We start from the raw sequence: 27,472 nt of genomic DNA, 5'->3' as shown, positions 1-27,472 counted from the left end.
GAGAAGGGAGAGGAGGAAAAGGAACAGAAATGCAGTAGACAAATGAAAGCTGAATGTGAAAATGTGAACTGAACACTAATCACCTGGATCATTCCAATTCTAAAGGTAATTCACAAGGGGAAATTCTGGAAATGCTGAGACCAAGGCAACAACTTTTGAAGACTATGAATTTAGATCTCTATGGTCCAGCATGCTCATGGGATAAAGATGCAGCTTTTTTTTTGAGAGAGAGAGAGAGAGAGAGAGAGAGAGAGAGAGAGAGAGAGAGAGAGAGAGAGAATTTTAATATTTATTTTTTAGTTTTCAGCGGACACAACATCTTTGTTTGTATGTGATGCTGAGGATCGAACCCGGGCCACATGCATGCCAGGCGAGTGCGCTACCGCTTGAGCCACATCCCCAGCCCAAGATGCAGCTTTTTAACTTACAAGTATTCTAACTATTCACTCTTTCATTTACATTTTTTTTTTAAACAGACAGTACATTTCTCCATTAGTGGATTCCTTCTACTATAGATTAAAAAGGCTTACTTCTGGACTCACGATCAACCTAATAATGTATGTGACTGACTCTGGCTAGTAATTCAGGCCAGGAACTGAGAGATCTTGACACTCTGCAACAATGTAACAGGGGATAAATAGTGGAAATTTCAGTGCAAATTAAAGTTATGCATTTTAAAAGAAAATATATATTTTTTAAAAAATGCATGCCTCACATAAGATGAGGATATAAGTAAATAAGTAACTACTTCTTACATGACCATAGTTGAGAAGGTAAAACAATTCAAATATGGAGTTATTTGTTGCATTATCATTTGTTGAATTATCCATATGTTGGCTTTAAACAGATTTACACTGACAAGCATACATCTTTGGATTTATTTCTCAAAATAACATTACATATTCTAAGTTTCTTCAAAGATCTATTTAAAGATTCCTATCAGAATGTACTTCAAGATTCCCTGAACAAATGTAATTTCATTCATTGTGGTAAATAAAACAAAACTATTAAAAGGTGTTAACAGTTTAATTAATTATCATACTCTAGCGGTTGACTTCCATATTACTCTATTTGCTGTCTATACATTTTTTAAGGCTTACATTAAGTTCACATACACATATATGTATGTGTGTGTGTGTGTATGTATGTATATATATATATATATATATATATATATATATATATATATATATACACACAATTTGAATTTAATTAATTGTGGCATTTGTGGTCATTCTCCATAAAAAGTTAGTCTTCAGGCTGTTTGTAATGAAAGTGGCTTAGTTTCTGCTGGAAAATCTGATTCAGTTTACATCATTTTGACTTATAGCACCTCTGCCAGGAATTAAATCTAAGAGTTTAAGACTGTCCTGCTTTTTCCCCAGGTCTGTAGAGGCCTGTTGCTTTTAATGGGTTATGTGTAGGACACAAGGATATGACTCATCTACCTACTTAACAGTCATAAAAAAGTAATGCAAACAGCTTAGCTGCAGTCATAACTCTTATTGTATGGACTACAGTGAACTTGCATTATCATTTAGCTGCTGGGATTTTATAGGAAGGGCATTTCTGCCCAGTGAATGAAGTGTCTGTTACATTCAATGTCATCAATGTCACAAATGTAACTGGTTTTAGTGATTGTAGGATATAGGTGCTGAACTATTTCTCTTGTTATTGAACATCTCTGCCAACCCTTTTATTGTCTCCCTGCTTTGAAGAAGAGAAACCAAATGGCTGCTTTTGCAGAATCCTCTCCTCTGTGAAGTTCCAGGGGAGACCATCCAATGAGAGATACTCACATCAGGAAGGGGGAAGAGAGGTGAGACCAGTATTTTCCAGAGGCAGTTATAGGCAGATGCCCAGAGAAATAAGGAGTTCGAAGCAGCTTCCAGATGAACTTTTTGAGAATTGCCTGTATTGTGCTTCAGGCTGAGACAGGTGTCAGGAGCATCTTAGAGTTCATAAGCTTTGCTGTCTCCCAGGTGAGCTCTTGAGAATCTTTTCCTTCCATGCTCCAGGCTAGTCTTTGCTTCTCTGGTGGTCTTATTCTACTGTCTTAAAATTCTTCATACTTGGAAGATACAGAGTGGCTTCTATTTTTCTGATAAAACCCTGACTGATACAATAAGTAATTATTAGAAATTTAATACAAAGTAAAACAAAAAGAACATGCAAAACATAGGTTAAAATAAACTACCAATGAGCTACATCTACTATAAAAGTAGGACAACCAAAGGCTGACCAAACAGAAGAATAAAAAAGTATAAACCAATCAATTATAAGCAATCATTTAAATGTATTAAAATTTTGATTATAAATTATCAGATTATTATATATCACATATGTGAACACATAATTTGCATATAAATGTATTATTTATAAGTATAATATAGAATATGTTAAAGAGAAAAGATTAATAAGAATAATATAAAATACTACATGAATATAATATAAAATATATATTTAGAGATAAAACTACTTTATATTAAATTTTATTATTTATGTATATATAATACCATTATGATACTGCATAATAATTTGGTCTTAGATATTGCTTTGTCTTGGGCCATAGATAGAAAATGCTCAGACTATAGGAATAATGTGGAATCTATAATATCGACACAAAGCTATCAAATGTGGGAACAACCAGAGATCTCCATTCAATACCATGTGAACAGCACTTGGCATGAAGCAGACATAGCACACAGAAAGCAAGCTCTTGATGAGAGATCACACCAGGGTTGGAAACACAGGAAAGCAGAAAATTGATTCATTGATTTGTTCATGCAATAAAAATTTTTATTAGTGCACTATAGTTATATATAATATTGGGTCCATTTTGACATAATTATACAAACATGGAGTTTAATTTGCTTCAATTCAGTTCCTAGGACTTCCTCTTTTATCCCCCTCTTCCTACTCCTGTTCCCTTTTATCTACTGTAATGTTTTTTCTTTATTTATAGTTTTTTAAAGTGCTTTATAGATATACATAAAGGTGAAATTCACTGTGGTATATTCATATGTGTACATAGGACAGTTTGGTCAATTCCATTCCACCATTCCTCCCATTTCCCATCCTTCCTCCCTCCCTCTCAGTCATCCTTCTTTACTTATCTCTCTTCTATATGCAACAAATATTTTTGAGCACTTCTGATCTCCATGTACTATAATAAATGGTGGGGGAGGCAATGTGAACAAAATAGACATGGTAACTGCCCTTAAGGTGCTCAAAGTCTACTTGGAGATATGGACAAGTAAATAGCCAGTTCCAATTGATTGTGAGGTGTGCTGTGATGCAAGAAGTACACTGTGTTATAGGAACACCTACAAAAGGCAGCTTTCTCAGAATTAGGGAATAGGGTCTGGGGTGGGGACAGAGAGGCTTCCTGAGGTGATCTCCAAGATAAGACTTGAAGGAGGAAAAGAGGTCAGGAGGTCAGAGTACATGGAATGGAGGAGATGAAGGCTGTTTTCAGTTTGTACAAAGGCCCAGAGGCCAGAGTGGGCTCAGAGGAGGTCTCAGTGAACATTCCATTGTGAAGTGGTAGTGGTGAGTTCTGAGGGCAAGGGAGAGATGTTGAGTGACATGATCAGTCTTTTGATTTCAAAACATCCCTTTGGCTGAAGGATCAAGAATGAATTCCAAGAGAGCATGACTAAGTGGAGAGACCATCAAAGGCTGTCTTAATGGTCCATACAAGACATGTACATAGCCTGGATGTCCATAATGTATATAGGATGCCCATTCTGGCAGTGGGGATGGCGAGAAGTCAGCAGCTACAAGCAACATTGAATGCATGACTGGAATGGGAGAAGTCAAGGATGACTCATTCTACACATATGGAAACTGAAGCTCAGAGGGATTACCTAGCTCACCTAAGGTCACATAGCTCAGAAGCAGTGGAATTAGGATTCAAACTTCCATTTGTCTGACTTAGGAATTTTTGATTTTAACTACAAGCTCTATAGGATATACTTCAGAACATGGTCACAGATGTTCAATTCTTAAAAAATAATTAAATGAGGTCATTATGTCATATAAGCTACCATTTTGTATTAATGTAACCTAGTGGTTCTGCTGGGTTCTCTTCATCTCATCTGTACTGTAAATTTTCTTAGTTGATTTAACTTATTTTTATAAGCATTTCCTCTATGTGTGTAAATGATGTTTTAATTAAAGGAGAAAGAAGGATTTCTCCCCCATCACTACCATTTTGTTTTCCATTTAAAGTAAAACCAATGCCATTTCTCCTTAACTTTTTGGAGTCTATGAATTTGTAACTATGAAACTTCTAGAAGCTAAAAGCCATAACCAGCTGTCACACTTTGTTTGCCAGATGACTAAAGTAATGGGTAAGACCAAGAAAGCTGTAAAGTAATTACCCATATTGCTTCCAAACACCTACCACTTCTCTTATATTTCAGATCTATTAAACAAGTCCAAAATAGTTGGAAACAAATACTGACATGCCCATGATTCTAACTCCCTTTTATTTGCTGACGAGTCTTAAGCCTCCTCCAGAAGAGAAGCCTTTGCAAGTTCCAGACACTGAAGGGCATCCCAGTCAGTTTAAGTCTCCTTGATCTTTGTATGTCCCAACAGTCTCGGTGGAGCTTATTGAGGCCCCTCACCACCCAACTCTTTCCTAAGCCTTCACCAGGCAACTCAACAAAACTAGACACTTAAAACTTATTCTAGATTTCTCTTTCTCTCCTATTCCTCATATCTAATCAGGCACTAAATTCCGATGATTCTACCTTCTAAAGACTTCTCTAATTTTTTCTTTCCTTTCCATTTCCTCTATGGCTGTCTTACTGGAGAGCAGTGATTTGAAGTTAGTATCCTGCCAGATACTAATTTTTGTGATGCAGAAACAAGATGCAAAATCCCCAAACTCAAGTTATTTGTATTTTCCTGATACTTATATGTTTTAAAATCACAATGATTGGCCATAATAATAAACAATTAACAGTTTTTCTGCAATAGGATTATACAAAAAATTCAAGAAGTTTTCTGTAAAGAAAGAAAAAGATACAGTAATAAATACTTGCCTATTATTATTATAAAACCGTATATTGTAATAATAAGTGAAAAAAATGCCCTCTGTTATAGATAGTTGATTAAAGAAAACACAAGAAGAAAGGAACATTAGTATAATATAAATGGCTAATAAAGATCACTAAAAAATAGGAAGGTAAGTTGGTGTGGAGGTACATACCTGATTCCTAGCTGCTCAGGGGCCTGAGGCAAGAGGACAGCTAGAACCCAAGAGTTAGAGTTCATCATGGGCAGCACAGGAAAAGCCCATCTCCAAAACAAAACAAAACGAAAATGGAAAAATAATGCCCCAAATATTTTAATATTTAAAAACTTATTCTTTACATAAAATTATAAAGCACATAAGCATGAATTTTTTTTTGTTCAGTAGTTTTAGATTTTCTTTTGGGACAGATATTAAGGAACACGTTGCTTCCTATAACTTCATTTCCATTTTTATTCATGCAAATATTTTTTCTACTTGCACTGGCATTCCTTTTGCTATTCCAGTAGATGCTACTTTTGTTAATTCAGAGTTTAGCTCATTTTCTGGTTTCTTACTAGAATATTATATAATAACATAGATCTATTCTCTTTATATTTATTTAATCAAAATATCTGCAGAGAACTATAGCATGTAATGGATATTTAAATACTAGAAAATGCCAACAAACATTGGGTAATCCTCCAGTAATGTAACATTCATAACTTCTAACAAGGTTAATAGCACACTCACAGGCTTGCATGCCAAAGTGGCCCGTGTAGGGATTTATTTTGTTTCCAAAACTTGTTATTTCTTGGCAAACCACTCTCAGGATTTGTATAATGTACACTATATGTGCAAACTTATATTTATTTTATCGTCAAAAATGACTTATTAGCAGTAGACAGGGACACGAAAATATACTTACACCATGGCAGTAGCTGTAGGCAAGACTGATTAGATCCTGGCTGCTTCTCCTTCCATGCATCTGCCCCAATTTCCAAAACACGAGCCTTAGTATTTGCCTCTGCAGCTCAGCGTTCCTTCCTGTTTTACATTTGACTTGCTATCAGTGGATTCCTTTGGGCCATTAATGTTAATTAAGCTAATTCTCACAGGAGAATTATATCCCCTTTCTTGTTATATATTTTCCAGCTGATTTTTTAAAAAATTCATAATTTAGAAAAATATATAAATTTCTCTAGAAATGCCAGGAAATTCCACGTGGAAACATCAGTACACACCCTACCACCAATATTTTTGTCAAATAACCACTTCACTGACCTCTGGACTCTTGCTGTGTGTCCTCTCAATCCATCCTCTTCACTGCTTATTCTGCAAAGGGGCCATTCACTTAACAACTTGGGTGATAATTTAAAATACGCCTGTCTTTCCCACTCAACTGAACATTTCTCAAAGACAGAGACCAAGTCTTATTCAGCTCTTGATCTCTTATATCTAGTGATGAATTGGCACATTCCAGATTTTTAATAAATGTTTGATAAATTGAGATGAATTCAATTGAATTTATTTGAATCAGAAAGATAATGAAGTCTTCTGTTTTGGGAAACCTGGTGGGCGAGACACCTTTCCCACTACAAATTCCTAGAAGTTCTAGATAGGATATAACTAAGAGGTTTTAAAGCAGAGCTGAACTCAGAAGGGTAAACAAGGAAGACTTTAAGCAGCACAAACAAGCACAACAAGAACAAAAACTCTGAAAGCTTGAGGCAGCAAGCAGTGAAGCTGACAGCAACAGGGATGGGGTGGAGACGGTGGCAGGCTGGTGCAGTGTTAGACCAGTAATTAGGCTGAGGCTTCTGTAATCATGCAAAGATAGAAAGCCATCTAGGAAGATGTGTCATGTGCTCACCAGGTCAGTCTTAAGCCATGCTGACTGGAGGACAGACATCCATGTACAAATAATATTGTCCTTTTCACTTTTTCAATATGCCTTTGACTGTTGTTCCTCCTGGTGGGCTGAGTGCTGGGCAGGTGTTTGTTCAACCTCAAGAGATCACATTCTAGGGAAGCAGTTCAAGATGTGATGGGGAGACATGCTCTTTTGTGTTTATGCTATTTAATTATGAATGCTAAATTTAATATGACCAAGAAACACATTTTCACTCACATTCTGCTTACTCTGGATAAACTCGTCCTGTGGACACCATGAGTGATGCATACATTATAGCAACTTCCAAAAGAGTCACTGGGAGCCAGTATTCATGGGCAGCACGAGGGATGAGCCAATGCTTGAGCTGTGATGCAACAACTAGCGTTAGGTAATAAATGGTTTTAGGGAACTGCAGAGGCAAGGAGATTTACGTTGTTTCAATATAAACAGATTCCAAAGAGTTGTACATATATTATCAATTACTTAAATTTGCATGTGCCTATGAGTTTTGCAATGCATTTTTAATTAAACTGTTTATGCAGATGAGAACCCTACAACATATATCTGCCCAGGACCGTGTATGCATTTAGGGTGTCTCTGCCCCTGGTTTCTTTCTGCTAGCTCCTATTTCAATGCTTGCTTTTCTGTAGGTAGACTGTGTAGAAATGGATTCTAATAAGAAATGTGAGACATAAGAAGAAAAAATTGTAAGATTAGATCAAGCTGAATTTATTAGTATTATATACGAGATTTAATATATTGACCAAACAAGTAGAAATAGTACTTAACAGAAGCCTAGACTCAACAATGGAGTTTCTCAAATTTATCATGGAGAAGAATCACCCAGTGATTTTATTAGATGCAGATTCTGATTCCGTAGATCTGGGGTGTTCCTGGGATTATACATTTTAAACAAGTTCTAATTCATAGATCATACTCAAATAGCAAAAACTTACAACCAATAACATAGAAAAAAGAGTCTAAAGTGTCGGGAGATAGGAATGTTGGAACACTTAATGTGAGACATTTGCTCAGTCATTTCCAGGAAGCCCAAGAGGATAACCCCTCACTAAGACACAAAAACTGCATTGCTGGGGGAATGTCAGAATTATTAAAAAAAGTGTTGTGGCTACAGTCACAGGCCAGAGCCCATGATGTCAGATACCGTGATGGAATTGGGTGCTCTGATTTTGGTGGAAATAATAAACTGAGGGCATGGTAGAAAACTAGTGGAGGTGGTTCTTAGCCACCAAATATAGGTGGGAAAAAACTACCATTATAAACTGATGGGAGAGAGAGGGTGCTATGATCTGAATGTTTATACCCCAAATTCCTATGTTGAAATCTGAATCCCCAAGGTGGTAACATTAGGAGGTGGGCCTTTAGGAGGTGATTAGGTTGTGAAGGTGGAGTCCTGGGGGATGGGATTAGTGTCTTTATAAAAGAGACTTTCCACTTGTGAAGATATACCGAGGAGGTATCATTGATGAAATATAGTCCTCTGAATCTGCTGGTGCCTTGATCATGGACTTCTCAGCCTCCAGAACTGTGAGAAATAAATTTCTGTTGTTTATAAACCACCTAGTTTAAGGTATTTTGTTATAGCAGACCAAATGAACTTAGAGGGATAATTTTTTTCCCTTGTTTGGATCTATATAATGTCAAATTGATCAGGGTCCCAAAGGAACAGAATGAAAGGGAAATCTGTTAAAGTACTCATTGAAATGCATAAGTAGAAGTATTTTACATCTGGTGGGCAAAAATATGACTAGAAACACCGTAGTGGGGTTGTCATAGCCTCTTACCCAGCTCCCAAAGGGAGGTCAGAAGTCCTTGGAGTCCTCTGTTAGCCCCCTGTAAGTCACAGGTTTCGCTTGTAAAAAAGCTATGTGGATCTTTGAGGATGACCATGGAATGTCTCAGACTTAATCATGAGGTAACACCAACCAAAGCTACTGTCCTGAATGTTGTGTGTTTACTGGTAAAAGCTCACAGATCCCCTGGCACCTGCAGCCTTTGTTTTTCACGTGGCAATGTCAGCAGTACACTTTCACTCTATTTCCTCAGAGTCGTGTCAATCTCCTGACCTCTGTCATAATATAGTATTTAGGAATCTTGAGAGACTTGATAATTCACAGAACATGATTCTGCAACATTACAATGATGATATTATTATAATTATATCTGGAGAGCAGGAAGTATCACATAACTTAAATTAAAAAAAAATCTTAATAAGGACACATGTACCAGAAGATGGGAGATAAACCCCATGAAACTCCAGGGAACAGAACAATCAATTATGTCAGGATATCCTTCTGTAAAGTGAGGGACATATCTCTGTAACTTGAAATCCACCATGAAGAAGGACATATAGAACTTGATGGGATTCTTCAGATTTTGGAAGCAAATGTATACTTCATTTAAGTGAGCCACTCTGTTCTTTTTACAAAGTAATTTATAAAGCTGTCTATTTTGAACAAATCCTAGAATAAGAAAAACTAAGACACATCTAGACCATAATGTAAGCAATTCTGCAACTCAGGTCTTATGACCTAGCAGTTCCAATGGTAACTAAAGTGTCTCTGGTAGCCAGGGATGCTTTATGGATTCTACAGTAAGACCCAATGACAGAACCATAGCTTTGACTCCTAGGGATTTGGAGTAAGGTTGTCCATTCTCTGCTAATAACTACAAAAAGCAATTCTTGGCATAATAATATCCTTTGGTAGAAACGGAGTGCCTGATTGGGAGATACCATGTAACTGTGATTGAAATATCATCATAAAGTGGGTATTCTCTGATCCACTAAATAGTAAAATTGGACACATGTAGAAAGTCAAATGGACATGGCAGATCAGGAATGCACAAATAAATTACACAAGCAAGTGACTTAAGCTTCTATGGTATCTGCACCTACTCCTTTGCCACCACACCCTCAACTTATAGCTACAAGCTTATGAAGCATTCTTTTTTATGACCAATTAACAGAGTAAGAATAATCACAGGTGCAATGCTAAAACAGGCCTGCACAGTATACTGGTGCTGGCTAGAAGTGGATAGCTTCTGCATATCCTACTCCAAAAGAAGCAAAGACATGAATATTTAGGAATAAATATAACAGAAGCCATCTACAACCTCTAAACTGAAACAACAAAACATTACTGAAAGAAATTAAAGAAGAACAATAGGCAAATAGAGAAATTTATCGTGTTCATGTATCAGAGGTCTCAATATTATTAAGATTGTAATCCTCTCCAAATTGACCTATAGATTTGACACTATCCCAACTAAAGTTCAAGCATCCTATTTTATAAAAATTAATGCAGTTTCTAAAATTTATTTGAAAACAAAAACGAATACCAAAGCCAGTTTTAAAAGAAGAACAAAGTTGGAGGACTTATCCTACCTAATTTCAAGACTTATTTTAAATTTCTGATAAACAAAACAATTTGGAATTGCCAAAATAATAAGCATAGAGATCAGCAGGATAGGATAGAGAGCTTAGGGATAGACACATATAAACTGGATCAAATTTCAACCAAGGTACAAATGAACTTCAATGGGGAAAAGGAACATCTTTTTAAAAATGGTGCTTCAATAACTAGATGTCCATTTGTAAAAATAAAAATAAACTTTAACCTTTACTTCACATCATACATCAACATAGACTTAAGATTGATCATATATCTAAATGTAAAACCTATAACAAGCCTCCTCAAAACATAACTTAAAAAATAATAAAATCTTTGTGATTTTAGGCCAGATAAATATTTCTTAAGATGCTAAAGACACAAATTACAAAAGAAGAAAGGTGGTAAAATTGACTTGATAAATGGATTCTTCTCTAACATAGACCATATCTTATGCCACAAAGCAACTCTTAGCAAATACAAAAAAGTACAAATACTACCTTGCATTCTAACAGATCATAATGGAATAAAATTAGAAATCAATGAAAAAATAAAACATAAAAATTACTTCAACTGGAGACTAAGTAATATGCTATTGAATGATGAATGGATAGCAAAAGAAATCAGGAATAAAATAAAAAAATACTTAGCAGTAAATAAGAACACTGATATAACATATGAAAATCTCTGGGATGCTATGAAGGCAGTGCTAAGAGGAAAGTTCATTGCATCAAGCTCATACATTAAAAGAATAAAAAGTCAACAAATAAATGACCTAACATTACATTTAGAAGCCCTAGAAAAAGAACAAATCAACACCCAAAGCAGTAGAAGACAGAAAATAATTAAAATCAGAACTGAAATCAATGAAATTGAAACAAAAGAAACAATTCAAATAATTGACAAAATGAAAAGTTGGCAGTTTGGAAAAAATAAATAAAATTGATAAACCCTTAGCCACACTAATGAAGAGGTAGAGAGAGAACTCAAATTACTAAAATTTATGATAAAAAAGGAAATATTATGATGGACATTACTGAAATACAAAAAATAATTAGAAACTATTTTGAAAATTTATACTCCAATAAAATAGAAAATCTCAAAGACATTGACAAATTTCTAGAGATATATGACTTACCCAAACTGAATCAGGAGGACATATACAATTTAAACAGATCAATTTCAAGCAATGAAATGAAGATGCCATCAAAAGCCTACCAACGACAAAAAGCCCAGGATCAAATGGATTCTTAGCCAAGTTCTACAAGACCTTCAAAGAAGAACTAACACCAATACTTCTCAAATTATTCCATGAAATAGAAAATGAGAGAACCCTTTCAAACTCCTTCTATGAGGCTAGTATTATCCTGATACCAGAACCAGACAAAGATACATCAAGGAAAGAAAACTTCAGACCAATATCCCTGATGAACATAGATGCAAAATTCTCAATAAAATTCTGGAAATTCACATTAAAAATATATTTAAAAATATAGTGTACCACTATCAAGTGGGGTTTATCCCAGGGAGACAAGGTTGGTTCAACATATGTAATAAATCAATAAGTGTCATTCATCACATTAATAGATTTAAAGACAAGAATCATATCATCATCTCACTGGATGCAGAAAAAGCATTTTCAAAATACAGCACCCCTTCATGTCCAAAACACTAGAAAAACTAGTGATAGTAGGAAAATACCTCAACATTGTAAAAGCTATCTATGCTAAATCCAAGGCCAACATCATTCTAAATGGAGAAAAATTGAAAGCATTCCCTCTAAGACCTGGAACAAGACAAGGATGCCCTCTTTCACCACTTCTATTCAACATAGTCCTGGAAACTCTAGCTAGAGCAATCAGAGAGATAAAAGAAATTAAAGGGATATGAATAGGAAAAAAAGAACTCAAACTATCACTATTTGCAAATGTTTCTATATTTAGAAAATCCAAAAAATTCCAGAAAACTTCTTGAATAAAAGAATTTAGCAAAGTAGCAGGATATAAAATCAATACCCATCAATCAAAAATGTTCCTATACATCAGTGATGAATCCACTGAAAGAGAAATTAGGAAAACTACCCCATTCACAATAGCCTAAAAAAAAATACTTGGGAGTCAATCTAACAAAAGAGGTGAAAGACCTCTACAACACAAACTACAGAACATTAAATTAAAAGATTGAAGAAGACTTTAGAAGATGGAAAGATCTCATTCTTTTGGATAAGCAGAATTAATATTGTCAAAATGGCTATGCTACCAAAAGCACTAGAGAGATTTAATGCAATTCCTATTAAAATTCTAATGACATTCTTCATAGAAATAGAAAGAGCAATCATGAAATTTATTTGGAAAAATAAGAGACCAGTATAGCCAAAGCAATCATTATTAAGAAAAGTGATTCAGGAGGCACCACAATATCAGAATTTAAACTATACTACAGAGCCATAGTAATAAAATGGCATGGTATTGGGACCAAAACAGGTACATAGACCAATGGCACAGAATAGAAAGCACAGAGACAAACCCACATAAATATCTCATACTAAAAAAAAGACACCAAAAACATTCATTGGAGAAAAAATAGCCTATTCAACAAATGGTGCTGGCAAAACTGGAAATCTATATGTAGTAAAATGAAATTAAACCTCTATCTCTCACCCTACACAAAACTCAACTCAAAGGGGATCAAAGACTTAGACACTAGAACGGAGACCCTGCTTCTAATAGAAGAAAAAGGAGGACCAAATCTTCACTGTGTCAACTTAGGAACTGACTTCCTTAACAAGACTCCTAAAGCACAAGAAATAAAATCAAGAATCAATAAATGGGATGGATTCAAACGAAAAAAATTCTTCTCAGCAAAGGAAGCAATCAATAGTATGAAGAGAGGGCCTACAGAATGAGAGAAAATCTTTACCACATTCACCTCAGATATAGCACTAATATCTAGGATATGTAAAGAACTCAAAAACCTCAACACCAAAAAAGCAAATAACCCAGTCAATAAATGGGCTAAGAGACTGAACAGACACTTCACAAAAAAAGAAATACAATCTGAAATACAAGATGAAAAAATGTTCATCATCTTTAGCAATTAGAGAAATGCAAATCAAAACTACTGTAAGATTTCATTTCACTCCAATCAGAATGACAATTATCAAGAATACAAGCAACAGGGGATTCTGAAGATGGTGGCGAAGGGAGTGCATTACCCGCGTGTACCGCGTCACTGTGCAGGAGAATGACGAGTTAGAACTGCTAAAAGCTATCTTGTTAGGAATTTCCAGCAGAATTGGGGTGCTCCAAAACCTAGGGGAAGGATTTCCATCGCATGAGGATCAGCTACGGGGGCTCAAATGCGAGAGATTTGTCTGCACGGAGGGTCGCGCTGCTTATTCAGAAAATCGCCCTGCGGCTAGAGTCTGAGGCGCACACTGGGAAACGAGGAGATAGCAACGCAAAGATACAGCGCTGCAGTTTCTGTGGGCTTCTGCCAGCTGTGAAATCACCTTACTCAGTGCTGAATTCTGGGTTTGAGATGGGGGAAGGAAGCGGTCCAATTCGGTTCTCCACGCCGGTCAGACCACAGAGGAAGCCAGCGGCCACCATGTTGGAGAGCTGACGTCACCATCCCTGTTTTTGACTGATCTCAGCTCATTCAGCCATAGAACAGGTAATTTCAGGCTGCCATTCGCCTGCGGCTTGCAGACAAATTACTCAGGCTCAATGCTAAAGAACCCGTGGAAACTGCTTCTTGGAGCCTGCTCTTATCAAAACATACACCGAGCACGGAGCGGCCGAATTCCGGCTCCTGGAAATGCTCTGGCCCAGGGCTAAAGAACCCGCGGAAACTGCTTCTCGGTCCAGGTCCTGCTGAATACTGTGGAGGTAAATACCAACCGAGCCTTCATAGGCAGTGGCAACAGGACTGAGACGGGGCTTGTGAGGGCCGGTCAGGACTCACCCGTTGCTTTGGTCACCTGGCAAAGGGAACAAAATGCTGCCATTCGCATGGGATACCAACATGGCAGAGATCTGATGTCATCAGAAAGCGGCGGAGGAGAGAACTTCATCAATACCAGCGGCGACAGAAACAGTTGGTCTCCTGGTAAAGAAAGTGAGTCACAAACACCCGAGTCTCTCTCACTTTGTCATCAAGCCAGAGGGGCAGAGCAGAGCCGCCGCCCGCGCCCAGAACAGGCCCAGCGGCCCGCTGGCGTGGTAGTCATGTAACCCCAATTGGAGTAGGGGCAGAGCAGAGCCGCCACCCGCGCCCGGAAGGTAGGGAGACCTTTGACCGACCAGCAGAACAGGCCCAGAGCTCCGCGGGCGTGGTAGGAGGGGCAGGGCAGAGCCCCTGGCTGCGCCTGCAAGGTAGGCAGACCTGCGACAGACCGGTGGATCAGGCCCAGCGGCCTGCCGGCGTGGTACACACGTCACCCCAATTGGAGTAGGGGCAGAGCAGATCCTTCGCCTGCACCCGGAACAGACCCAGCGGCCCGCGGGTGTGGTAGACAAGTCACACCAATTGGAGGGGGGGCAGAGCAGAGCCGCCGCACGCGCCTGCAGGGTAGGCAGACCTGCAACCGACCGGCGGATCAGGCCCGGTGGCCTACTGGCGTGGTACACATGTCACCCCAATGGGAGTAGGGGCAGAGCAGAGCCTTCGCCTGCACCCGGAACAGACCCAGCGGCCCGCGGGTGTGGTAGACAAGTCACACCAATTGGAGGGGGGGCAGAGCAGAGCCGCCGCCCGTGCCTGCAGGGTAGGCAGACCTGCAACCGACCGGCGGATCAGGCCCGGTGGCCTGCTGGCGTGGTACACACGTCACCCCAATGGGAGTAGGGGCAGAGCAGAGCCGCCACCCGCGCCCAAAAGGTAGGCAGACCTGCGACCGACCGGTGGATCAGGCCCAGCGGCCGGCCAGGGTGGTAGGCACGTCACCCCAGTTGGAGTAGTAGCAGAGCAGAGCCTTCGCCCGCACCCGGAACAGGCCCAGCGGTCCGCGGGTGCGGTAGACAAGTCACACCAATTGGAGGAGGGGCGGAGCAGAGCCGCCGCCTGTGCCTGCAAGGTTGGCAGACCTGCAACTGACCCGCGGATCAGGCCCAGTGGCCTGACGGCGTGGTACACACGTCACCCCAATTGGAGTACGGGCAGAGCAGAGCCGCCTCCTGTGCTCGGAATAAGCCCAGCGACCCGCCGGCAGAACAGGCCCAGGGGTCCGCGGGCGTGGTAGACACCTCACACCAATTGGAGGAGGGGCAGAGCATAGCCATCGCCCGCACCTGCAAGGTAGGCAGACCGCCGCCCAACCCTGCAAGGGAGACTTTTCAACTATACAAGAGCAATATAAATATATAGGGGGGAAAATTTTTCAAAAACACAACAGTTTCACCAAGCAGAAAGAAACGCAAGCAGTATGAAAAGACAAGGAAAGAAAGGACCACAAGCAATGCAGGTCAACTCAACTTTAGAAGAGGTAACAGCTGCAGCAGATGGAATGTCAGATAAAGAATTCAGGATATACATGCTTCAGATGATCTGGAGTCTCAAGGAAGACATTAGACAGCAAAATCAGACAATGAAAGATCACTTCGACAATGAATTACACAAACAAATCCAGGAAGCAAAAGATCAACTATACAGGGAGATAGAGGTTATAAAAAACAAACAAACAGAAATCCTAGAAATGCAGGAAGCAATAAACCAACTTAAAAACTCAATTGAGAATACTACCAGCAGAGTAGAACACTTAGAAGATAGAACATCAGACAATGAAGACAAAGTATTTCAACTGGAAAAGAACATAGACAGCTCAGCAAGACTGTTAAGAAACCATGAGCAGAACATCCAAGAAATATGGGATAACATAAAGAGACCAAACGTAAGAGTCATTGGGATACAGGAAGGTATAGAGGTCCAAACCAAAGGAATGAGCAATCTATTCAATGAAATAATACGAGAAAACTTCCCAGACTTGAAGAATGAGACAGAATCCCAAATCCTAGAAGCCTACAGGACGCCGAATGTGCAAAATCATAAGAGATCCACACCTAAACACATTATAATGAAGATGCCCAACATACAGAATAAGGAGAGAATTTTAAAAGCTACAAGAGAAAGGAAGCAGATTACACTTAGGGGTAAGCCAATCAGGATAACAGCTGATCTTTCAACACAGACTCTGAAAGCTAGAAGATCCTGGAATAACATATTTCAAACACTGAAAGAAAATGGGTTCCAACCAAGAATTGTGTATCCAGCGAAATTAAGCTTCAGGATGGAAGATGAAATTAAAACCTTCCACAATAAACAAAAGTTAAAAGAATTTGCAGCTAGAAAACCATCTCTTCAAAACATCCTTGGCAAAACATTACAGGAAGAGGAAATGGAAAATAACAATGAAAACCAACAGTGGGAGGTAGGACAGTAAAGGGGGGGGGAATAATCAAAGAGGAAAACAAACCATGTTTAGTAACATAAATAAACAAATATGGCTGGAATAACAACCCATATCTCAATAATAACCCTAAATGTTAATGGCTTAAACTCACCAATTAAGAGACACAGGCTAGTAGAATGGATCACAAAACAAGACCCAACAATGTGCTGCCTACAGGAGACACATTTGATAGGAAAAGACATACATAGGCTGAAGGTGAAAGGTTGGGAAAAATCATATCACTCATATGGACCTCGGAAACAAGCAGGAGTGTCCATACTCATATCAAATAAAATAGATTTCAAGCCAAAGTTAATCAAAAGGGATAAAGAGGGACACTACATACTGCTCAAGGGAACCATACACCAACAAGACATAACAATCATAAATATATATGCCCCAAACAATGGTGCAACTATGTTCATCAAACAAACTCTTCTCAAGTTCAAGAGTCTAATAGACCACCATACAATAATCATTGGAGACTTCAACACACCTCTCTCGCCACTGGACAGATCTTCCAAACAAAAGTTGAATAAGGAAACTATAGAACTCAATAACACAATTAATAACCTAGACTTAATTGACATATATAGAATATACCACCCAACATCAAGCAGTTACACTTTTTTATCAGCAGCACATGGATCCTTCTCAAAAGTAGATCATATATTATGTCACAGGGCAACTCTTAGACAATATAAAGGAGTAGAGATAATACCGTGCATCTTATCTGATCATAATGGAATGAAACTGAAAATCAACGATAAAAGAAGGAAGGAAAAATCATGCATCACTTGGAGAATGAACAATAGGTTACTGAATGATCAATGGGTTATAGAAGACATCAAGGAGGAAATTAAAAAATTCTTAGAGATAAATGAAAACACAGACACAACATATCGGAATCTATGGGACACATTGAAAGCAGTTCTAAGAGGAAAATTCTTTGCTTGGAGTTCATTCCTTAAAAAAAGTAAAAACCAACAAATAAATGATCTCATACTTCATCTCAAAATCCTAGAAAAAGAAGAGCAAAACAACAGCAAAAGAAGTAGAAGGCAAGAAATAATTAAAATCAAAGCTGAAATTAATGAAATCGAAACAAAAGAAACAATTGAAAAAATTGACAAAACTAAAAGTTGGTTCTTTGAAAAAATAAATAAAATCGACAGACCCTTAGCCATGCTAATGAAGAGAAGAAGAGAGAGAACTCAAATTACTAGCATACGGGATGAAAAAGGCAATATCACAACAGACACTTCAGAAATACAGAAGATAATCAGAAATTATTTTGAATCCTTATACTCCAATAAATTAGAAGATAGTGAAGGCATCGATAAATTTCTTAAGTCATATGATCTGCCCAGATTGAGTCAGGAGGATATAGACAACCTAAACAGACCCATATCAATTGAGGAAATAGAAGAAACCATCAAAAGACTACCAACTAAGAAAAGCCCAGGACCGGATGGGTATACAGCAGAGTTTTACAAAACCTTTAAAGAGGAACTAATACCAATACTTTTCAAGCTACTTCAGGAAATAGAAAAAGAGGGAGAACTTCCAAATTCATTCTACGAGGCCAACATCACCCTGATACCTAAACCAGACAAAGACACTTCAAAGAAAGAAAACTACAGACCAATATCTCTAATGAACCTAGATGCAAAAATCCTCAATAAAATTCTGGCGAATCGGATACAAAAACATATCAAAAATAATTGTGCACCATGATCAAGTAGGATTCATCCCTGGTATGCAAGGCTGGTTCAATATACGGAAATCAATAAATGTTATTCACCACATCAATAGACTTAAAAATAAGAACCATATGATCATCTCGATAGATGTGGAAAAAGCATTCGACAAAGTACAGCATCCCTTTATGTTCAAAACTCTAGAAAAACTAGGGATAACAGGAACATACCTCAATATTGTAAAAGCAATCTATGCTAAGCCTCAGGCTAGCATCATTCTGAATGGAGAAAAATTGAAGGCATTCCCTCTAAAATCTGGAACAAGACAGAGATGCCCTCTCTCACCACTTCTGTTCAACATAGTTCATGAAACACTGGCCAGAGCAATTAGACAGATGAAAGAAATTAAAGGCATCAAAATAGGAAAAGAAGAACTTAAATTATCACTATTTGCAGTTGACATGATTCTATACCTAGCAGACCCAAAAGGGTCTACAAAGAAACTATTAGAGCTAATAAATGAATTCAGCAAAGTGGCAGGATATAAAATCAACATGCATAAATCAAAGGCATTCCTGTATATCAGTGACAAATTCTCTGAAATGGAAATGAGGACAACCACTCCATTCACAATATCCTGAATAAAAATAAAATACTTGGGAATCAACCTAACAAAAGAGGTGAAAGACTTATACAATGAAAACTACAGAACCCTAAAGAGAGAAATAGAAGAAGATCTTAGAATATGGAAAAATATACCCTGTTCATGGATAGGCAGAACTAACATCATCAAAATGGCGATATTACCAAAAGTTCTCTATAGGTTTAATGCAATGCCAATCAAAATCCCAACGGCATTTCTTGTAGAAATAGAGAAAGCAATCATGAAATTCATATGTAAAAATAAAAGACCCAGAATAGCAAAAACAATGCTAAGCAGGAAGTGTGAATCAGGCGGTATAGCGATACCAGACTTCAAACTATACTACAGAGCAATAGTAACAAAAACAGTATGGTACTGGTACCAAAACAGGTGGGTGGACCAATGGTACAGAATAGAGGACACAGAAACCAATCCACAAAACTACAACTATCTTATATTTGATAAAGGGGCTAAAAGCATGCAATGGAGGAAGGATAGCATCTTCAACAAATGGTGCTGGGAAAACTGGAAATCCATATGTAACAAAATGAAACTGAATCCCTTTCTCTCACCATGCACAAAAGTTTATTCAAAATGGATCAAGGAGGTTGATATCAAATCAGAGACACGCCATCTGATAGAAGAAAAAGTTGGCTACGATCTACATACTGTGGGGTCCGGCTCCAAATTCCTCAATAGGACACCCATAGCACAGAAGTTAATAACTAGAATCAACAAATGGGACTTACTCAAACTAAAAAGTTTTTTCTCAGCAAAAGAAACAATAAGAGAGGTAAATAGGGAGCCTACACCCTGGGAACAAATCTTTACTCCTCACACTTCAGATAGAGCCCTAATATCCAGAGTATACAAAGAACTCAAAAAATTAGACAATAAGATAACAAATAACCCAATCAACAAATGGGCCAAGGACCTGAACAGACACTTCTCAGAGGAGGACATACAATCAATCAACAAGTACATGAAAAAATGCTCACCATCTCTAGCAGTCAGAGAAATGCAAATCAAAACCACCCTAAGATACCATCTCACTCCAGTAAGATTGGCAGCCATTATGAAGTCAAACAACAACAAGTGCTGGCGAGGATGTGGGGAAAAGGATACACTTGTACATTGCTGGTGGGACTGCAAATTGGTGCAGCCAATTTGGAAAGCAGTATGGAGATTTCTTGGAAAGCTGGGAATGGAACCACCATTTGACCCAGCTATTCCCCTTCTCGGTCTATTCCCTAAAGACCTAAAAAGAGCATGCTACAGGGACACTGCTACATCGATGTTCATAGCAGCACAATTCACAATAGCAAGACTGTGGAACCAACCTAGATGCCCTTCAATAGATGAATGGATAAAAAAAATGTGGCATTTATACACAATGGAGTATTACTCTGCATTAAAAAATGACAAAATAGTATTTGCAGGGAAATGGATGGCATTAGAGCAGATTATGCTAAGTGAAGCTAGCCAATCCCTAAAAAACAAATGCCAAATGTCTTCTTTGATATAAGGAGAGTAACTAAGAACAGAGAAGGGACGAAGAGCATGAGAAGAATATTAACATTAAACAGGGATGAGAGGTGGGAGGGAAAGGGAGAGAGAAGGGAAATTACATGGAAATGGAAGGAGACCCTCAGGGTTATACAGAATTACATACAAGAGGAAGTGAGGGGAAAGGGGAAAATAATAAAAGGGGGAGAAATGACTGACAGTAGAGGGGGTAGAGAGAGAAGAGGGGAGGGGAGGGGAGGGGAGGGGGGATAGTAGAGGATAGGAAAGGCAGAAGAATACAACAGACGCTAGTATGGCAACATGTAAATCAATGGATGTGTAACTGATGTGATTCTGCAATCTGTATACGGGGTAAAACCCACTTGAATCAAAGTGTGAAATATGATATATCAATAACTATGTAATGTTTTGAACAACCAGCAATAAAAAATTGAAAAAAAAAAAAGAATTAATGCCAAAAAAAAAAAAAAAAGAATACAAGCAACAGTAAGTGTTGGTGAGGGTGTAGGGAAATAGGTACACTCATACATTGCTGGTGGGACTACAAATTGGTGCAACCACTCTGGAAAGCAGTGTGGAGATTCCTCAGATAACTTGGAATGGAATCACCATTTGACCCAGCTATCCCACTCCTCAGTTTATACCCAAATGTTTTAAAATCAGCATACTACAGGGACATAGCCACAACAATGTTTATAGCAGCACAGTTCACAATAGCTAAACTGTGGAACCATCCTAGATGCCCTTCAGTAGATGAGTGGATAAAGAAAATGTGGTATATATACACAATGGAGTATTTCTCAGCCTTAAAGAAAAATGAAATTATGGCATTTGCAGGTAAATGGATGGAGCTGGAGAATATCATGCTAAGCGAAAAAAGCCAACCCCCACAAAACAAAATCTGAATGTTTTCTCTGATATGCAGATGCTATTTCACAATAAGGGGGGGCGTGGTGGGAAGAATAGAGGTATTTTGTACTAGGCACAGGGGAGTGAAGAGAGGGGAGAGGGTATGAGGGGAGGAAGGATAGTAGAATGAATTGGACATTATTACCCATGTACATACATGATTACATGACTGGTATAATTCTATACCATGCACAACCAGAAGAATGAGAAATTCTACTCCATTTATGTATGATGTGTCAAAATGTGTCCTACTGTCATGTATAATTAATTAGAACAAGTAAAAAAAATGTAAAGAAACTTTTGCGTTTTGAAAGATACACTTGAGCAAATAAAAAAGACATACCGGACTAGGAGAAAATACCATACATATGGTATTATATATGATATGTTCATAATATTTTCTTATATATGAAAAACCTATATATACAATATAAAAAGAACTCTCATAATTTAATAAATAATAACAGAAGGATTTAATAAAAAAATGGGTGAAAGATTTGAATGACATTTCACCAAAGAAGATATGTTAATGGCTAATAATCACATGTAAATAATCCACTCATCAAACTAAAGGCAAACTAAAACCACAATTAGGACAAGAAGTGGGTGGCTGGAGGTGTCTGCACTGAGGATGACAGTCTGAGACATCACTGCCAAACTGGGAACTGGAGTGATAGCCGAGACTGACCCCTAGACTGTGCAGGACCTCACCTTAGTGGTGCAGACAGTCCTGCAGCAGATGCAAGATGAATTTTAGGCCATGTCTGACCAGATCATTGGAAGACTTGATGAAATGAGTGGTTGCATTGATGATCTGGAGAAAAGCATTACAGGCCTCCTGACACAGGCAGGGGTGGAAGAATTTCAAGGCAAAAACAAGATACCTGCTACACAAGAGAGTTGAAGTTTGCTAATTATCCCGAATACCATATTTTTAAGCCAAGAGAAGACTGAATGGCTTTTTACAATTTTTTTTTTTTGCAACTAAGAGTAGACAGGTTTTTATACTATAGTGCATTCTTTTCATATATTATCTAATTAGTTTTTAGAGTGATTTTTTCCCCTAAGTTTCTTAAACATGGTATCTTCCCATCTTGGAACTTGGTCAATTGTGCTCTTAATATTAAACATTAGAATGCATAAAATTGTCAAAAATTTTAGTGTATTTTGTGAAGTCATTTTTTTCTGCCATTCTTTTGTAGTAGTTGCTGTTTGAAAAAAAAAGTTGCTGAATAATTTTTTTTATTAAATAAGTAATAAATCCTTCATTTTTGTGGGACTTGATGGAGTAAAAAAACATTTGCAGAGTTCAGATTCTTTTATTTTCAGTACTATGTGACTATTGCTCTAACATTAAACAATGTGTTCGCAATAATTTCCAAATGGCTAAAAGTTCTGTATTCAGAAATGTCTATCTCTACTTTGTTGCCAAAACCCAGAATTGAACTGCAACTTATGACTAGTCTGTGAGATCAGATGCTAAAGTCAGTGAAGAGTAACCACAGCCACTTAACTATATCAGCATTTTAAAATACAGGAAATGCCCTAATAGTCTGATGTAATGAGGCATTCCTTTGCGTTTTGCCTGAGATTCTAGTACTTCTAGTTGTTCATCTACAATGTTCACCACAAAGAAACAAAAGGGCAGGATTTTAAAACTCAATTATTCTATCCTTTCTTTGAGCTATTGATTGGAGGAGAGAAAAAGAAAAGAGAGAGACAGTGTTGAGTCTGCGCCAGTCACTTAGTCAGAAAATGGTGAACGACTGGTCGTAGATTCAGATTTTAAGAAATATTCTAGGCCTGGCGTGGTGATGCATGCCTGTAATCACAGGGACTCTAGAAGCTGAGGTAGGAGGATCATGAGTTCAAAGCCAGCCTCAGCACCTTAGCAAAGCCCTAAGCAACTCACTGAGACCCTGCCTCAAAATAAAAATAAAAAGGGTTGGGGATGTGGCTTAGTGGTTAAGTGCCCCTGGGTTCAATCCCCTATACCAAATAAGTAAATAAATAAATAAAATAAAAACCAAACAAAACAAATAAATAAAATACTATTCTATTTGAGCTCTTTCTCACCTAAATTCTTGCAGAGTAACAATTTTTTTTGTTGATTATAGAAGACAGAGATAGTAACATTTGCAATTCAAAAATTCAGTAACAGGAGTGCTGAGCCTAGAAGTCAATATTGATGACCTGGAAGGCAATCCACGTGAATGTCACCACAAAGTAATTTCCTACAACCAAATCATGATGCCTGAAAATGCCAAGGATTGGTGTGGTCTTCATAAAGGGAAACCAATGAAAACAGTAGGATTTAAGTTTCCCATTGCACCAGTTTCTTGTTTGTATTGTAAATATATAATATTAAGGAAAAAACTCCCACAATTAGATATTGCCATATAACCATGAGAATATCTACCAAGTATTGGCATAGATATGGGGCAGTTGGAACATCCATATACTGCTTTAGGGGACATAAAATGGTATATGTACATTGATAAAAAGTGAAGATTTTTTAAAATAAGCATATACCTAACATGACCAGTCATTCCACCCCAAGGTATTTTATCAAGAGAAACAAAAATATGTGTCAAAACAAAGGCTTGTACAAGGATACTCATGCAGTTTTATTTGTAATAGCTTCAAACTGGAAAGAGTCCAAACACTGATCCCCAGGTAAACCAATCAGGCAAATCCAGAATATAGAAATGTTTTACAAGACAGGAGGCCTGGACTGTACAGAAGATTTCACGTAATGGAGAACAGAGGAGGAGGGGGAGAATATCTAGGCTGATGGAAATGATTGAGACATAGTGTCCAGTTGCAGTACATAAATTTTGACTGGATCTTAATGAAAAGGCAAAAACAGCTAGAGAGCACATATTTGAGACAACTGCAAAAATTTGAACATGCACAACATATGACAAGATATTGAATTAATGTTGCTTTTCCTAGGTGGGTAATGGTGATATCATTGCTTAAAAAATGACTGTTCTCTGGAGATGTGTTTTGAAATGTTTAGGATTGAAATGCCATGATAAGTACATTCTATCTTCAGATGAACTGTCAAAGAAAAAGAAGTGTGTGTGTGTGTGTGTGTGTGTGTGTGTGTGTGTGTAGAGAGAGAGAGAGAGCAGGAAAGGAAAGAGAGAGAGAGAGAGAGAGAGAGAGAGAGAACAATTTGGCAAGAATTTAACAGATAGTGGATCTTACTTATTTGAGGGGATAGGATGGTTTCCATCTTATAGGTTGTACATTCTGTGTTGAAGGAACTGCTGAGCTAGAGCCAGTCCTTTTCCATCATATAGGTTTAAACATTTTCAAGAGAAAAACTAAAAAGAATTAAAGATTTCACCCAACTACCCCTAGTATTACCACAAGAATTTCAGCTATATTCTCTTCAAAAAGGATATGACAAAAATGTAATGATGCAGAAGATTAAAAGTAAAAGTGAGGCCAGATTTAAAGTTAGGTAGTCAGTGTAGTTAGATAAATCGGGTCTAATATCGAGTGAAATCTAAAATGGAGGCCGTGCGGAGAATGACTCAGGGAAAACGCAGGACAACTCATGGAATGTTAATGAAGTCCTGAAAAGGCCCTAGGCCAAAGTCCACCTCAAAGAAATGTTAATGAACAGCCCCCAGCAAAAAGGTGCTGACTCAGAAGTCCTTCCTGACCAGATTACTTCTTTGGCCCACCTGTGTCCCACCCCTCGGGCCTTCCCACCTACATTCCATCACTGAAAGAACTATAAAAAGGGGAGACAACATCCCTTCCACGGATTCCACCTCTTGGGTCCCCTTCTTCCTCCGGGAGAAGTCTTTTCTGCTGTCCTTTAATAAACTTCTAATTTCTACTCTGACCTTGCCTCGGCGTGCTTCTTTGGTGTTATTCTTCAACATCGGGGAAGCAAGGACTCGTCACCGGTCAACAGCTGTAACAAAAGCCTGAAAAAAGATAAACCAAGCATAAAACAAGTTTTTAAAAGTTTCTATATAGTTACTGTGATGTCATCTCAAATTTTTAAGTTAAAACAGTATTAGTCATAAAGAGAATCAATACACAATAGAAAAAAAAACAATTCATCAGGATAATTAAACAATCTTAAACATGTAGGCTTGTAGCAAGAGAACAACACTGCTTTCTCTTAGCTCCCACGAGGAGGGACTTTGCTGTGGTCCTGTCATCATTGCCCTGACTTACTCTGCCTTGGGAGGAGCTTGTCTGGTAGGGAGATTGACCATGATAACTGGGCATGTGCAGTTCAATTTTGCTGTATTCTTCCTTTTTGAGGCAAGCCGACCTCAGGAAGCCTGTGTTCCAATTTTCTTCAAAGCCTTGCTCCTCTTGGGGAAGAATTGCTGTGGTCTAGGGCTGCCTGCCACTGGCTGGGAGTGCTGCCCCTTTTGGGGTTCAGCTCACAAGTCCATTTGACTCCCTTACCAACACATCTTCCAACTTAGCCTCTACTAATAAGAAAGGGAATATTTTGACCTACATATTTACTTTTTAGTTTAATTCATGATTTATTCAGATTTAGGCAGAGAAAAGAGTGTTATCTTTTGGAGGCATTCCTCAGAAGTCCCAATAGTATGCAATTACCTCACTTTATATATATATATATATATATATATATAGAGAGAGAGAGAGAGAGAGAGAGAGAGAGAGAGAGAGAGAGAGAGAGAAATGTGTAGAAAAATGGGGAAAATAGAGAAGCCACAATCATATTGGAAAGTTTAGAAAAAGCTCAGGGAATAAGATTTATCTAAGATAAAGATCTACAGAACTTGACTCCCATTAATCAGAGAACATAACATTCCTTCAAGTGTTCCAAGATACTTACAAAATCTTACCATGTACTAGGTTACAAAGAAAGTTTCCAAAAATAGCAAAAAACAAACACAACAAAACAAGTCCAACAACAGTTTATATAATTAGACCAGATTCTCCAAGGCACAATACAGGTGAATGTAAAATTAGTAACTAAAAAATACAAACCTCTCTGTTCCCTTATATTTGGGTAGTTTAAGAACACTTCAAAAATAATCCCTAAAACAAGAAATCATATTGTGTGCTAGAGTTCTGTTGAAACTGTTTATGCCTAATTTGTTGATAAAGTATTGTAACAGTAGTGGAAGCAACAGCAACCAAATCTGTGAGACACGGCTGAGACAATATCTGAAGGAAAATGTGTAAGAAGAAGAGAAGACTAAAAATCAAAAAGCAAAATCCCCACTTCATGAAGGTAGAAAATCAAAACAAAAGGAACCCTCCCTGCCTAAAATCAGTGATTTTCAAGGAATTTCTAAGGTGATGTTAATTATATGGAAAGAAGAAAGACCAAGATAGATTTGACAGTTTTAAAGAAAAACAAAGAGAGGAGATTGATTCTAACAAAGATTTATTATAAAATTACCAGTAATCAATACAGTGTGATATTGGCACAAGTGTAGATAAATAGACTAGGGATCAGCCAACTATGGCATGCGGGCTGAATTTGGCCTCCTGACTGTTTTATAAATAAAGTTTTATTGGCACACAGCTGCTTTTGCATTACAACAGCAAGTGGTGTGGTTGTGACAGACTCTAGGAACCACAAACCATAAAATAGTTATCTCACCTTTTACAGAAAGAGTTTGCTCACCCTTGAAATAAACCAGTGAAATAAAATAAAAGGCCCAGAGATGGACCAAAGAATATGTGGACAGAAATGACATTTCAAATCAATTAGGAAAGGGGGAAGTATTCAATTAGTAGATTTGGACTAATTAATTATACATATGAAGAAAGATAAAAACAGATCCCTTCTTTACATTTTACCCAAAAATAAATTCAGAAGGATCAAAGACCTAAATGTAAAAAGTAAAACAACATGTTAGACAAAAATATATGCAGTATCTTATGAACTTGAGATAGCA

General features: G+C 37.8%; 1 pseudogene; it reads left to right on the top strand.

Annotated features, from left to right (window-relative positions):
• The first annotated feature begins 13,660 nt into the window (after positions 1 to 13,660).
• Positions 13,661 to 22,458, top strand: LOC114100671 (heat shock factor-binding protein 1 pseudogene; annotated as a pseudogene).
• The last annotated feature ends 5,014 nt before the right edge of the window (positions 22,459 to 27,472 follow it).

This window comes from Marmota flaviventris, chromosome 9 (genome assembly GCF_047511675.1).
Source record: "Marmota flaviventris isolate mMarFla1 chromosome 9, mMarFla1.hap1, whole genome shotgun sequence".
Taxonomy (NCBI): Eukaryota; Metazoa; Chordata; class Mammalia; order Rodentia; family Sciuridae; genus Marmota; species Marmota flaviventris.
The sequence above is the reverse complement of the archived record's forward strand: the minus strand, read 5'-3'. Positions and strand labels throughout refer to the sequence as shown.